Genomic DNA, 13,872 nt, shown 5'->3' with positions numbered 1-13,872 from the left:
TTGGGAAATAAGTGGGTGAACAGAGGAATAGAATGCAATGCTGCACATATATATGTAAGTATGATAAAACTCAAGAAACTTAAGTGGTCCAATTTTTTTAATGTAGTGTATTCTTTATTGTGAATTTGTCAATAAGTTTTTGAAAAGAAGTACCCTTTCTTTAGAATATGAGAATAGACTGCATGGAAATTTTCTACAGTTAATATGCACTTGAATATCAGCCAATAATTTGTTAGCCCTGGAGACTAGATAGCCACTACAACCTTAGCAATCTCTGTAACACCAAAGGAAATCAAAGGCTCCCTTTGTAAATGAATAATAGAAATAATACATGAAAATAACCAAGTCCTTTGTAATGATTTCAAACTACTTTTATAAACTCTAAAACAACTATGTACAGGCATGTTCACTGGCATCCAATAAGGCATGTCCAATTTTTATTTATTTATTTATTTATTTTTTTAATATATTTTTTTTATTTTTTTATTTATTTGAGAGAGACAGACACAGAGAGAAAGACAGGTAGAGGGAGAGAGAGAGAATGGGTGCGCCAGGGCTTCCAGCCTCTGCAAACGAACTCCAGACGCGTGCGCCCCCTTGTGCATCTGGCTAACGTGGGACCTGGGGAACCGAGCCTCGAACTGGGGTCCTTAGGCTTCACAGGCAAGCGCTTAACTGCTAAGCCATCTCTCCAGCCCATGTCCAAATTTTTAACATTACCATATAATGTTAGCTACAAAGTTCACACTTGAGAAACATACAACCAAGTTACAGATAATATTGTAAAATTGGCCTCAAAATGGTTGAGGTAGTTCATAATTTTATGTCAGGTCACATTATATGTATCCTGGGCTGGGTGTTTCCCACAGGTCACAGGTTGGACAAGCCTATCAGACCACACTGTACTCAATAGAGTCCAATAGCACCTATATACAAATAGTTAAGTCTCATGAATGGGGTGAGTCTCAACTTGTTTTAATAACACAACAAATACCCACTACAACTTTGATGCATATTTTAAACACGACTCAAAAAATTAAATTTAATTTATATTAATGTCAAGATAAAGTCCTCTTACATAACTGCTCAATTCTATAGCTGTGGCATCCCACACAATGTTCTATTAAACAAACCTACCTTTGTGATTCCCAGCCAGAGAAAAAATACCAGTGACTTATGAGTGTACTCACAAGCATAGAAATACTCACTTGCAATGATTTTAAAATCCATCACATTTTTAAAATGACCTGCATCATTTTTTACTTAATTGTGTGTACAAATATGGGATCTGCCCATGTTCAACTATTGAACTAGCACAATCTCTAGCATTGTCATTTCAGCCAAACAGATGCTTAAGGAAATGAAAAAGAAAAGATGCTAAGAAGAATGAGACTACAGGAGGCATTTCTCTGCTCACAAGCTGTTCCACTCCACTACACCATCCCACACTGGATCATGGAGAGCAGCAAGTCAGTGTTAACTCATTATCACAAAGAGAATGAAGCAAGAGTTTCTCATAAGCACTGACCTTATTTTCATACACTTTGTTAAGTTGACCTCTGTTGTATGAAACCACAGAAAACACTTCTTTAAATATTTTCGTGTTTCTATGAAGAAGCAGGAGTCAAAAATGTGATAAATGAATGAATTAATGTGAGTTAATGTGAACATACTCTCACACGTTTTATAGACCTATCACTGTTATAACACAATATCAAAATTTGTTACATTAGCAATAGGTAACAGCTGTACTAGACTCTTATAAAGTATCTATGATAACAATAACTTTCAGCAAGAGAGAAATAAATAGGTCACTTGTCTGGCAGGTCAGCAAACAGACATGACAAACAACATTGTCACAGCACAGCCTATTGATATTGGTGGGCAATCCTGCCATGTTTACCTTGGACACCATTGAGTCCTTGTCTTCTCTGAGACTGAATCCATACTTGGACACCAATAGTGATCATATCCAGATTAAAAAATTATCACATTCAGGGGACTAGAGAGATGGCTTAGCAGTTAAGGTGCTTGCCTGTGAGACCCACCTCAGATTTGATTCCTAGAACCCAAATAAGCCAGATGCACATAGTACTGCATGCATTTGGAGCTCATTTGCAGTGGCTAGAGGCTCTGGCTCATCAATTTTCTCTCCCTATTTCTTTCTAATCAATAATAATAAAAAATAAAATATTAAATAAATAAAAGTTATCACATATGAATGAAAAACAGCCTGGGTGAATGCAAGACTTGCATTTGTGAATTTAAACCTATCGTGCGGTTCTTGACTATGGTGAAAGTTGTCTCAAAAGGGCTCAGATTCTTTCGTTCTCAAGTATGACTGAATGTCTGCTTATAGATTCTTGTTGCTGCTTGCTTTGTTGGATGGGTCTATTGAAGTGAACTTAACCAACCCAGCAATCCTTACCAAACACACAGCCTTAGCCCCAGGTACTTTCAGTGGGTACTCCTTTTATTGGTTCACTTTAAAGTGAACAAAGAAAATAAACAAAATAAAATATTATTTATATTAGAGAGACATAGAGGCAGAGAGCAAGAGGTAGACACAGAGAAAGTGAGTATGGGCATGCCAGGGCCTCCTGCCACTGCAAATGAACTCCAGACTCATGTGCCACTTTCTGCATCTAGTTTTTGCTGAGTACTGGGGAACTGAACCCTGGTTGTTGAGTTTTCAGGGTTGACAAGAAAGCAAGCCTTTAACCTCTGATCCATCTCTCCAGACCTTATTTGTTCACTTATGCTATAATTGTATTCATACATGTCCCCTCATTAACAGACACTATAAGAGAGAAACATCAGTGATCTTATAGGAAAACTGGGCAAACATAACTGGAACAAATGATCTTGCATATACTGTGATCTGAAAAAAATCAACAATGGTTCCTAAATTTATAAAATGCTCAAGCATGTTAGTAGAAGGAATAAAATAGTCAGAAAAGACAACAATGAGTTAGTCTAGGATTTCCCTTCTTAAACCTTAAAAATAAAGAAGCAATTTCTGGTACCCACTACATTCCCAACATGAACAGTAACTAAGCTCATGAATGAAAACCAAGACGTACCCTTGTGTCTCTTATATACCACCCCTGTACTAAGTGTATAAATGCAATAGCTGAGGTAGTTCTCACAGGAACACTCATAGTTACTTCAGGAACTGCCATTATCCTAAACTTTATAGATGAGGACAGCCTAGGCATCAATAAATAAATGTACCCAATTTTATACAAATAAGAACTGAGCTCATACTAAAACCTATGGTTCTTTGAATTGGTACATTTGAACCTCCCAAATGATAACTTAAAATGTTTGTAAATTCTGGACATCTGCTTTCATCTTTTGCTCCAATCAATGAGCTTCTATAGGGCAGAATTTATTTCCCATTAGTTTTTTATATCATCAGAGCATAGAATAATACCTGATACAGAACAGGTACTCAGTGACTATCAAATGAATTAGATGATGGATTAATAAATTAAGAAAAAATAATGTGAAAATAAGACAGAAAAGGGCTGGAGAGATGGCTTAGCAGTTAAGCGCTTGCCTGTGAAGCCTAAGGACCCCGGTTCAAGGCTTGGTTCCCCAGGTCCCACGTTAGCCAGATGCACAAGGGGGTGCACACGTCTGGAGTTCGTTTGCAGAGGCTGGAAGCCCTGGTGCGCCCATTCTCTCTCTCTCCCTCTATCTGTCTTTCTCTCTGTGTCTGTCGCTCTCAAATAAATAAATAATTAATTAAAAAAAATAAGACAGAAAAAAGTTGAACTAATCTCACTCTACATTAGAATACTATTTCTATGGTAAGACATGTGCCTGTCCATTTCTATTGTAGCAAAATTTGAGTATTTTATGATAAGCACTACTTTTACTTTATAATGAAATGAAATGCTTTCAAAATTTTGTGCTTTATTCAGGGAATTAAATGAACAATTGAAATTCCATAATCAGAACGTGACACAAGCAACACTAGTGTATTTATTTCCTATAATAAGCAACTTGAAGAGTGCTAATGGGTTACAATTTTGTAATCGAGGCATGAGAGAAAGATCTGTGCTATTGATAATATGTAACACAAGCACTTCATTTAGCTCTGGATCAAAGACATTCACATTCCAGATGTGTTCTCTGTTTCCTTATCGGCTAGCAGACAGTCCTAACTGTTACCTCTGCATCTTCTGCCATCTTCCTCCAGCTTCTGACCAGCTTGGCATCTGCAGTAATAACTGCCAATCAAATTACAGCATTGGTCCTGACATCCACCATTGTTGATGGCACATTCATTTATATCTGCAATTGGATAGTTAAACAGAATCAACATCTTGAAAGTAAAGACACAAAAAGAATTTCAGTGGTTCTTCTACTACTCAACCATCCCACAATGACATTGGCCTCTAGCTTCTGATTCAATGAGATTTTTTTAAAAGCCTATCATTTAAATTTGTGCTAATGCATTCTAAGTTTGATGTAAAAAAAATAGAAGAATAATACTCTTTTATATTTGAAACATCATTTTTGATCAACAAACTAAAAAGTTTCTAGTCCTATGGCTTTAGGGAGGGACATCCTAGTCATCATTTCAAGATGAGACTAAGAACAGAGAGAGAAATACAGACATTAGACCAACTACTTATCCACTAAATGTGTTATTATTGGTTCCTTCAAAACATAATTACTGAATATCTAGCGCTCGGCACTTGGCAATGTGTTATGACAGTGGGAGGAAAGTGGAAGGGTAGCTTTGTAGTTTCCAAATCTTAAAATCCACATGGGGTTATGGAATAAACAGCTGTGGTTTGGTTGTATTCATATACTATGTATGTGTACTTCTAAATTCATGGCTAGAATTCATCTTTACTGATATAACTTAATCATATATATATCCCCTTATTCATAATCTCCTGACAATTGAGAAGCATTCCAACCTATATTCAAGTTTGATACTTGCATGCATGGTGACTTATTACTGTGGTTCTTTTCAAACTAGATCCCTCTATGACAGATTGAGTAGCTCATTTGATGGGTCTCTTCAGATTGCACAAGTATGCCTGAGCAAAACCGTGGGTGAAGAAGGCAGAGAGAAAGGGGCAGGACAAGTAATGATGGAAGAGAAGGGGAGAAGAGGACAAATAAGAAGAAGGACATGGAGGGAACATCAAAAGCAAAGAAGAAGTATACACAAAGAGGTTTTGTGTCTCCATACTGGGCAGCCATGAGAGCAGAAAGCAATCGCACTACAGGAGTGAGGAGAGATAGGCCATGTGTTACCTTGCAAAACTACTGGACATCTCTCACTCTGTCTACCCTTGAATGTACAACCCTTTAAACTGGTTTTTCTTGTTATTATATTTCACTGAAGTGTGTCATATACACAGAATATTATCCAATTTTTACATATACATTTTAATAATATTTCAGAAAAAAGAATATACAAATGCCATACACACACACACACACACACACACACATATACACATATATATAGTATACATATATATACATATATATAGTTTTTTTTTTTTCCTGAGGTAGGGTTTTACTCTAGCTCAGGCTGACCTAGAATTCATTATGTAGCCTCAGGGTGGCCTTGAACACACAGCAATCCATCTACCTCTGCCTTCCAAGGAATGGGATTAAAGGCATGCGCCACCAAGACTGGCTACAAATTCAATATTTTTTGAAGCATAGTGGATCCAAATTAGAGTCTTATGATGCTAGGCAAGCCTTATGCCTTTGAGCTACAGCCCTGGGCCAGGAATGTAATCTTAGAGAAGTGCTAGAATATGAATAGCACCCATGAAGCACTGTGTAGCAGAAGGTGGACATCTGCCCTGGTCTTGAAACATTGTAGGTTACTTTTCCCTTTTTGATATCTAGTGAAATTTTGTATATGTTTGCTTTCTTTCATCCATCATTATGTTTATAACACACTTCCATTCTGTTGCAGACTTGTAGCTCATTCATCCTTAGTCCTGTATATCATTACACTCTATGAATATATCACAATATTTTGAATGAAGGATAATTGGACATTTTCTTGGTGTTGGCTATTGTGAAGTGTAGTGGCATAAACATTCAAATACATACCTTAAGTGGACTTTCATATGCATTTCTGTTGGGTAACATAAATTAGGCTAGAAATGGTGGGTCAAAAGGTCTGACATATTCTACCTTGCTAGTTTTTACCAGTTAGTCTTCCAAAGCAGTGATTCTAATTTGCACTCCCACCAGCTGTATATTGGGGACCAGATGCTACTTATTCTTGCCAACATTTGGGATGTCCTGGTTTTCATTTCGGCTCTGCTGAGGATTTTATAATAGCATCATGTTGTGACTTAATTTGCATTTTCCTGATTATTAATTAGATTAAACACATTTTTATGTTATTGGCCATTTGGATGACATTCATTGAAATGTTTATTCCAATTGTGTGTCCATTTGTTCAATTCTTAAAGTATTGGTTATTTTATTTATTGACCTTACAGTCCCATGCTAAATAAAAGTGATTGTGGTGATCATTTTTATCTTCCTTCCCATCCAGAAAGGAGAGTAGCATTGTTTGTAACATACATGTTATAGGGCTGGAGATCATATATTTCTTTCTTTAATTTTTTTGTGGTAGGTTCTTTCTCTAGCCTAGGATAACCTTGAATGAACTATGTTATCTCAGGCTGGCATCAAACTCATAGTGATCCTCCTACCTCTGCTTCTGGAGTGTTGTGATTAATAGTATGCACCACCATGCCCAGACGTAATCCATATGTCTATCTGTCTATGCAGGGAGATTATTTGCATCATATTAAGAAAGTTTTCTTCTACTCCTATATTCATATATGCCTGGATCATAAATAGTCAGTAAGCTTTATTTATAACTTTTTAAGACTCTACAAAGAAAATTATTTAAAAATATTTTTTTAATTTATTTCAGATAGAGAAAGAGGCAGAAAGAGAGAGAGAAAGAGAGAGAGAATGGGTGTACAGGCCTTCTAGCCACTGCAAACAAACTCCAGATGCATATACTATCTTGTGCATCTGGCTTACATGGGTACTGGAGAATTGAACCTGGGCCCTTAGGCTTTGCAGTCAAGTGCCTTAAACACTAAGCTATCTCTCCAGCCTGAAAATTATTTTTATTAATTATTTATTGTAATAAATAGCATTGATTGATCTTCACATCTCTGAAATAAATCTGGCCAGCATATACTGTTCTTTCAATATATGTCTGGATTGGTAGCTCATTTTCTTTTTCAAGATTTTTGTGGTTATTGTCATGACAAAAAGTGGTGCTCTGTCATATTCCTTCCTTTTTTCCCTCTCCTCCTCTTTTATATATACATATAAAAAAGTGAGTGTGTGTGTCTGTGCATACATGCCAACTAGGGTCTCTTGCCATTGCAATGCCCAACAGATCTATACAATACGTTTTTGCTAAACATTTCTTTAATATTTATTTTTATTTATTTGTTTGAGAGAGCAAAAGTGAAAGAGGCAGATAGAGAGAAAATGGGTATGCCATGGCCTCTAGCCATGAAATGAACTCCAGAAGCATGCACCACTATGTCCACTATCTGGTTTACATGGTTACTGGGAGATCAAACCTAGATCCCCAGGTTTCATAGGCAAGCACCTTTATTGCTAAGTCATCTCTCCAACCTATACAATAATTTATGAGTTTGGCTTTACCTGGATGCTGAGGAATTGAACCTGGGCTTCAAACTTTGTGAGCAAGCACTTTTAACTATCAAGCAATCTCCCCAACCTCTCTCTGCCTCTTTGCCCCTCACTTCCTCCTTTCTTTCTCACATTTAATAGATCCTGGCACTCATGTCTGTCAAATTTGTAACGAGGTCCTATTTCTCTTCTTACAATTGTTCTGAAAGACAGCACAACACATTTATATCTCTGTTAGATTATATAGGTTCTTCTTTACAAGTTTTACTGGGCTTGCATTAATTTTACCTATATTTTTCTATCTGTTACCTACCTCCATCTATCTATCTGTCTCTCGACCTAGCATCTATTTATTGCGGACCAGTCAACTCTGCCTTGGCTAATTATCACCTAGCTTGTCAGTTTCCAAGTGAAGGCTTTCAGCTCTACTTTTCTTTCAGCCCTGCTCATGTTCCCACTTAACTGTTCTGTGCTCTCATCTTTGCCACTGCTTCCCTTCTACTTCCTGTGGGCTTTCATTGTTCTTAATGCTTGAGATGGAAACATCAACATAGCTTTCTTGCCTTTCTTTTAAAAAAGGTACTTCTGGTAATTATTACATGTGTTCTAATACACCCCAAGAGTAAGTGGTTTAAAAAGAGAAGTTCGTATTCTTTGCACATTTCTGGGAATTGGCGGGCTCATCTGGGTGCTCCGCTCCTCATTTGAGTTCCCAATTATGGTAGAATCAGGTCACTCCTGAGCTCAACGTGCATGCAGGCTTTTCTCTCTCATGTTTGGATTCTGGTGGAGTTGTTTGGGACTTCAAGATTGCTGTTGGATGTTTTCCTCTCTCTCAATGCAACTTTTCTATGTGTCCAGCAAGAGCTTTCTCCTCCCTGGGTCTTAAAGTCAAAACATTGTATCTGGAGGCTTCCATACCCCTGGTGATTCCAAGAGATCCAAACAGAAGCTGCAAGTCTTCATATGGGCGGGCTCAGAAGCCAGTGTGTCATATCTGACGTATCTATTGATCCAATGGGTTACAAAGGTTTGAGGAAGAGGGAGACAAGTTCTTTCTATTAATGGATTAATTTTATGTGTGACCAGGTGAGAAGTTATGAAAACCTTCTGGAAGACAGAACATCAGATTAACATGTTTGTGCCAGATTATACATTTTCCTAAAAGTAGAGCGTTTTGCTGTGCCTCACAGTTCTTGGAAGGTTATATTTTAATTATGATTCAACTCAAAATATTTCTTAATCTATATTAACATTTATTCTTTAGGTTATTTTAAACTGTATTCTGGGCTTTTCCAAATATTTAAGTAATTTCCAATATCTTGCCATTTTGAAAAGCTAGATTCATTATATGATGGAGAGAGAATATATTTCATGTATCTTAAGTTCTTCAAGTTTATTAAAGCCTATTCTAACTCGTGGTCAATTTTGATAAAATTGTATATTTCTGTATGTTTAAAATCTGCATAATATGAATATTAATTAGTTCAATTTAGTCATGTTTTTCATATTTTAAATTTTTATAGATTTTCTTAATATTTTGAACAATTAGTGAAAGAAGTATAGTGAAACTCTTTGGCTAACTTTATATTTCTTCTTTTATGACTGGCATTTATGGTTTGTTTAATTTGAAGCTCTTTCACAAGGAAAAGACACATTTAGGACTGATACCTCTTCCTAGCAGATGTGACCCTAGTTATAAAACATGCCTCTGCAGAGCTAGATTCTTTCATTATAGATAATTTTTTGTGACATTAGTATAGCTATATCAATTTGCCTTTGGCTATTGTTTGCATAAAATTTCATTTTTTAAAGTTTACTTTCATTCTTTTTATTAACATATTTGAGAGATTCTAAGTAAATTATTTTATCATATTCCAGGTTTCTCTGCAGATATTTTATCATATTCTTGGTATTTTATTCTTTTAACTGTGGTATTGACATCATATGATTTCTGACATAACTGAATTAAGTGTATCACTATTTCTGTTAATTTTACATGTATTTATGTGGCATTTCCTCTCCATTATTACCTGCCTTATTCTTTCCCAGAATTTCTTCTAGAATATATTTCATTCCATTGTGATGTTTCCTTAAGCCTAAGAAGTTTCTAAATTTCTCAGACATCCCTTGGTTTTGAAGATCTTTAGAGTTTTGAGGAAAATTTGTTTAAACATTCTGTAAGATAACACTTAATATTAATATTTTAAATTTTAGATGAGGAACAAGAACACAGGGATAATACCTTATTTTCATGTCAACACGAGTTAGTAATCCAGCTGTTAACCTTTATCCTCTAGCAGATGTAACATCTGCCACCTTTTCCCCTTTGGAATAATAAGATTACCCAACCCCAACCCACTGGCTTCTTTTTTTCATATTGTACTTTTTGGAGCAATATCAGTTCATATAGAATCAAGTTTCTTGATCTGAAGGGTAGGCAGTGCCTAGCTCCCTAAAAGTAAAGTGTGATCTGTATTTCTTATACTTCTAACTCTTACACACATGAGATCTGTTTACTTATTTATTGAGTTTTGTAGAGTATGTTCAATGTGACAGAACTCTGTTGGTCATTTTCTTTTTCTTTTTTTTTTGTTTTGTTTTTAGTTTTTTCAAGGTAGGGTCTCACTCTGGCTCAGGCTGACCTGGATTTCACTATGTAGACTCAGGGTGGCCTAGAACTCACGGTGCTCCTCCTACCTCTGCCTCCCAAGTGCTGGGATTGATGGCGTACACCACCACGCCTGGCTTTGTTGGCCATTTTCTTCATGGTCTATTTCCTAACTTCTTTATACTAAATATGGTTGAGGGAAAAAAAGACAGAAAATGAACTACAAAAATGTTGTTAAAGCTAAATTTAATAGCAACACTATCTTCTTTTCCTTTTTACATATTCCATGTAATGGTATATAATCATATCATTTCTTACTGAAAAATCTGTATTCATTGGAATCTTGGAATATGTAATTAACTAAGTAGTTGGTGATTATTATTATTATTATTATTATTATTGTTTTTTCAAAGTAAGTCTCACTCTAGCTCAGGCTGACCTGGATTTCACTATGTAGTCTCAGGGTGGCCTCAAACTCACAGTGATCCTCCTATATCTGCCTAACAAGTGCTGGGATTAAAGGCATCTGCCAACATGCCTAGCTTGTGTAATTATATTTTTAAAAAATGTTTTGTTCATTTTTTATTTATTTATTTGAAAGTGACAAAAAGAGAGAGGGAGAGAAAGAGACAGATAGAGAGGGAATGGGCGCACCAAGGCTTCCAGCCACTGCAAACGAATTCCAGACAGAGCCCCCTTGTGCATCTGGCTAACGTGGGTCCTAGGGAAACGAGCCTTGAACCAGGGTCTTTAGGCTTCACAGGCAAGTGCTTAACCATTAAGCCATCTCTCCAGCCCATGTGCAATTATTTTTTAACAAGGAACAAGGAACTGAACTTTTTTTTTTTTGATGTAGGGGTTCAATCTAGCCCAGGCTGACCTGGAATTCACTCTAGTCTCAGGGTAGCCTCAAACTCATGGCTATCCTACTACCTCTGCCTCATGAGTGCTGGGATTAAAGGCATGCATCATCACACCTGGTGGAATTGAACTTCTAACAGAATAGGAAAGTGCTCTGCCACTAAGCTGTATCTCCATTCCTCTTTTTCCAGGCTGACTTTGAATTTATTCTGTAGCTCAGAAGGAACTTGAATTTGCATTCCTCTGCCTTAGATGGGATTGCTGGCCTGTACTACCAGGTCTGGCTATGTAGTAAAGTTTTCCACAAATATATGTTCATCAATATTTTACTTATATATACAATATAATATATGTGATATATATACTTATAAGTAAAATATTGTATATATATATAATATACAATATAATGATATAATACAATAACATATGTAAAACTATATATATATTTTTTTTCATACTTTGGTTATATGTACCTTTACAGTTATCCTTTTCACTCTCCCCTTTTTCCTATGCTATTCTAGTCTCCTTATAATTTTCTAACATACCTCTAATGGTTTTAGGTCAATTTTTTTTTTCGTATAGCTCATGTATATATGGGGCAAAGATTTATTTTTAAAAAATTGTATGTTGATTTTATAATTTGCATTGCTGAATTTATTTACAAATTCTGAGATTCTTTAACTGGAGTATTTGACATATCATCAGTAAACAGGACAATTTAATTTCTTACTTTACTATTTGTATTCTTTTAATTTCTTTCTCTTGCCATATTTCTTTGGTTAATTTTTCAAGAACTGTATTAAGTGTGGAGATAGATGATACATTGTATCATTCTTTGCTTTAAAGGAAAGTATTTCAAATTTTCTTCATTCCATATTCCATTAGTTATGGTGTTCTCATTTATAGATTTGATCTTGTACCTCTTTTAGCCAAGGTTGTCATTATGATGAGTTGTTGAATATTATCAAAGCTTTATGGTACATGCACTGAAATGCCCATGTGATATTTATTCTTGATGCTATTAACATTTATTAATTTGCACATGTTGAACCATTCCTCTATGCCCAAAATGAAACCAATTTCATAGTCTTTTTAATGTGTTGTCAGATTCAATTGAGTAGAACTTATTGGGGAGTTTTATATCTCTGTTCATCAAGCATACTGATGTATAGTTTTCTCTTCCTTATCAGGATTTGTTATCAGTTACTGCTGGCCTTGTATAATAAGTTTGGAACTTTTATCTCCCCTTTATTAGGTCTAGTTTGAGGAACATTTTTGTTAATTCCACACTAAGAGTCTGGGAGAATCTAGATATGAATGTGTCTATTTACTGGATTTTCTTTGAAAAAATTTATTATAGCTTTAATCTCAATTATTGTTATGGATTTATTCAGATATTTATATCTCATAGGTTCAATTTTATATGTTATATATTTTTCAAAAGTATCCTTTTCTTCTAGTTTTTACAATTTATTAGCATATAACTTCTCAACACATTCCATAATAATTCTGTACATTTAAGTGGTTTTATGTCACTCCTTTCCACTCAAGTTTCATTTATTTGTGCCTTTTATTTATATTTATAAGTTTTTATTTATTTATTTATTTATTTAGATTGGCTAAGATTGTTTCTTTGATCTTTTGTGTTTTCTTTTAGTCTCAATTTAATACTATGGTGATCTTATATTTCTTCCCATAATTTTGTGTGTCATTTGTTCTTTGTATTCTAGGAAGTTAAAGAACATAAATAGCATAAATAACTGTTTTTTTAAATGTAAGTACTCATAACACTAATCATACCTCTTAGACTCTCTTATGAGCTCTGAGGACTCCTCATATGAAGTGATAATGAGCGTATTCTTGAATTTCTTCAGTGGAAGATACAAGTTCTTCTGAAAGCTCAATGCCACATTTACATACTGAAGAGTTGATAAAACACATAAAAATGTCACAGTATCTCATGAACCTTCTATTCACAATAACATGAAAATTCTTAAGCTTAACTCAATGTAACAGACCGGCAACCTCTCTGATTAGGCAACAATCCAAAACTGAATGACTCTTCAAGCTCATTTAGGTGTTAAGCTGTGAATGCGCAGTTGAGAACAGAAGTAAACTGCTTTGCAAAAAATTCATATCTAAATTCATGCATCTTAATAATAGCAAGCACATATTAATAAAAGAGTAGCATTATAATGCTATTATAAAACTCGAATTATATAATAGATTTAAAATGTATAGCATTTTATAACATAAAAGCTTTATAAATAGTAGCCATATTTATTATAAAATTTATCACATACTTCATACTTGAAACCTAACTAAAGGAAAGCACTTAGTTACTATAGTGGATTGAATGTGAATGTATGTCTGAAATATCATCAGGTATGTTTGACTAAATTTATGCCTTCCTACTTAAGTCTCCACCAACCTGCTGAAGGAGACATGTCACTGTGGGTGTATCTTTAGACCAGGCCTAATAAAGTGTGTGAAGAGCCATGAGCTCGGCTGGTTTATGATCGCTGGTGCTGGTTTCATTCTCTCTGTTGTGGATGCTGAAGTGAGCCAGCTTTCTTCTGGCTCATGAAGCTTGTCCTAGAATCTGTAAGCCTGAAATAAGCCCTTTTCTTCCATAAGTTGCTTCTGGTTGGGTCTTTGTCCAGGTGATAAAAAAGGTAAATGCAATAGAAAATTGTTACCAAGAAATGGATCATTAC

At 35.2% G+C, this 13,872-nt stretch overlaps 1 pseudogene; it reads right to left on the bottom strand.

The window, feature by feature from the left end:
* Positions 1 to 13,872, bottom strand: part of LOC101594526 — a 564,925-nt pseudogene that overhangs the window by 168,771 nt on the left and 382,282 nt on the right.

This window comes from Jaculus jaculus, chromosome 11 (genome assembly GCF_020740685.1).
Source record: "Jaculus jaculus isolate mJacJac1 chromosome 11, mJacJac1.mat.Y.cur, whole genome shotgun sequence".
Taxonomy (NCBI): Eukaryota; Metazoa; Chordata; class Mammalia; order Rodentia; family Dipodidae; genus Jaculus; species Jaculus jaculus.
Note: the sequence above shows the minus strand (reverse complement) of the source record. Positions and strands in the feature narration are given on the sequence as shown.